This window comes from Sinocyclocheilus grahami, unplaced genomic scaffold, assembly GCF_001515645.1.
Source record: "Sinocyclocheilus grahami isolate Dianchi unplaced genomic scaffold, SAMN03320097.WGS_v1.1 scaffold527.1, whole genome shotgun sequence".
In the NCBI taxonomy this organism is placed as follows: Eukaryota; Metazoa; Chordata; class Actinopteri; order Cypriniformes; family Cyprinidae; genus Sinocyclocheilus; species Sinocyclocheilus grahami.
The window spans coordinates 718,245-720,727 of NW_015505706.1; positions in this window are offsets into that span (position 1 = coordinate 718,245).

Sequence of the window (2,483 nt, forward strand, 5' to 3'; positions counted from 1 at the left end):
CCGGTTAGGCCCACCAGGGGGTCCTGCAGCAGTCAAAACCCGCCTGGGATGGACTCTTCAAAGTCCTACTCATGAGGTTCGTCGTGAGATCAACACACACCAGTGTTTCTTCACCTCAGTTCTTCCCAACACAGACTTGTTTGCTCATGTTGAGAGACTATGGCAGATGGATGTGATTCCCTACTGCAGTGACAAGATAGCGACACGATCCAGACTAGATCAAGAAGCCATCAGACTCCTGCAGGAGAAGACTGTGCGAGTGGAAGTAGAAGATACGATGCGGTATGCCACACCGCTCCTTCGTATGCAGAGTATGCCACGCTTGACTATGCCTAAAGAAGCTATCCTCCCTCAGCTTAGGAGTGTCGAGAGGAGACTGCTTAAGAACCCAGAGCAGGCATCCGCCTACCAGGCTGAGATCACCAGACTGAAGCAAGCAGGTTATGTAGCCAAGCTGGAACTGAGAGACGTGGATCGCACCACCGAGTCATGGTACATCCCGCACCATATGGTTCAGCACAATAACAAGAACAGGGTCGTCTACAACTGCTCCTTTCAGTTTGAAGGTCACAGCCTTAATGAGTTCCTACTTCCAGGACCCACACTTGGCCCATCACTACTAGCAGTCCTGCTCCGCTTTCGAGAGCACCCTGTTGCAATAAGCAGATAAGCAGCGGGTATGTTTCACCAGGTGAGGCTGCTCCCCGATGACATGCCCTTGCTCCGATTTCTGTGGTGAGACTTGAAGACTTGATGACCCCCCGACGTGTACCAGTGGCAGGTGCTCCCCTTTGGCACCACGTGCAGTCCCTGCTGTGCCACGTATGCCCTGCAGAGACACGTCACGGATCACAGTCAGCCGGGAGACCAATTCAGAGAGGTAATTGAGAGATCATTTTACGTCGACAATTGCCTGCACAGTCTTCACTCCCCTCAAGAGGCTAGAGACCTAGTTGATCAACTTCGAGCACTTCTAGCCACAGGAGGCTTCGAGCTTCGACAGTGGGCCAGCAATTGTCCATCTGTGATTACTCACCTCCCCGCTGAATCCAGATCCAGTACCTGTGACCTCTGGCTCAGTCAAGGCCAACAAGACGTCCACGAGTCTACACTTGGACTGCAGTGGCATTGTCAGTCCGACACTCTATGTTACAAGCATCGAACCAGATGCTCTTCCTCCGTAACAATGCGCCAGATCTACCGAGTGCTAGCGAGCCAATATGATCCTCTTGGCTATCTTATCCCTTACACCACCCGGGCTAAGATAATAGTACAGCACCTGTGGGACAAGAAGCGTGATTGGGACGACCCACAGTTGCCTGAGGAACTGCTTGCATCATGGCACGAATGGGAGAAGGAGTTGAGTGGACTGGAGGAAATATCTCTGCCCAGGTGCTATTCTCAATCACACAAAGATCACCCATCCTGTAGCTATGACGTCCACGTCTTCTGTGACGCTTCGGAGCAGGCGTACGGTTCAGTGGCCTACCTGCGGATAGAGCACAAAGAGGGTCAAGTCGAAGTTGCCTTCATCGCCGCCAGGTCCCGAGTTGCCCCTCGCAAGCAACAATCCATACCACGCCTAGAGTTGTGTGCCGCCCTCAACGGAGCGCAGCTATCCCAGCTTCTGACCACAGAGCTTACTATTCCCATCCGCTCCACTACGCTCTGGTCTGATTCCACCACTGTGCTCAGGTGGTTGACATCCAGCTCATGTCGTTACAAGGTGTTTGTGGGAACGAGGGTAGCAGAGATTCAAGAGATGACAGCTTCCGCCATCTGGCGCTACGTCAGAACTTCAGACAACCCAGCGGACGACATCACTCGCGGCAAGCCTCTTGGAGATCTCTCCAAAGAAAGCCGGTGGAGCCAGGGGCCGGCACTCCTTAAGCTTCCCTCCGATAGTTGGCCTGAGCAGCTTCCTTTATCGCTTGAAGAGCCAAGCTGCGAACTAAGACAGTCATCATTCTTTGGGTTAGTGACCACAACTACACCCTCAGCTAAGCTGCAGCACTATGACACGCTGGCAGAGTGCCTGAATGCTTACGGGCAGGAGCTTCACGGGGCGGCCTACACCTCCAGTGCCGACCTCCAAAGGGATGTTCAACATGCAGTCCTCTGTCAAGCTCAAGCAGAGTCCTTCCCCGATGAGCTGAGACTTCTGAAGTCTGGGAAACCTATATCGTCTACAAGCAGACTGATCACACTCTCCCCGGAGCTTGATGCTGCTACTGGACTTATTCGAGTAGGAGGCCGTCTACGCCGCTGTGAGGTACTGGAAGAGGATGCAGTACATCCAGCTGTTCTCGACCCTCGACATCCAATCATAGCGCTAATCATGAAGGATTATGATGAGAGGCTACATCATCCAGGTACAGAGAGGTTGTTTGCAGAAATCAGAAGGACATACTGGATACTAAGAGGTCGTGAAGCTGTCTGGCGACACCAGCGCCAGTGTAGAGAGTGTAGGAAGTGGAGAGGAC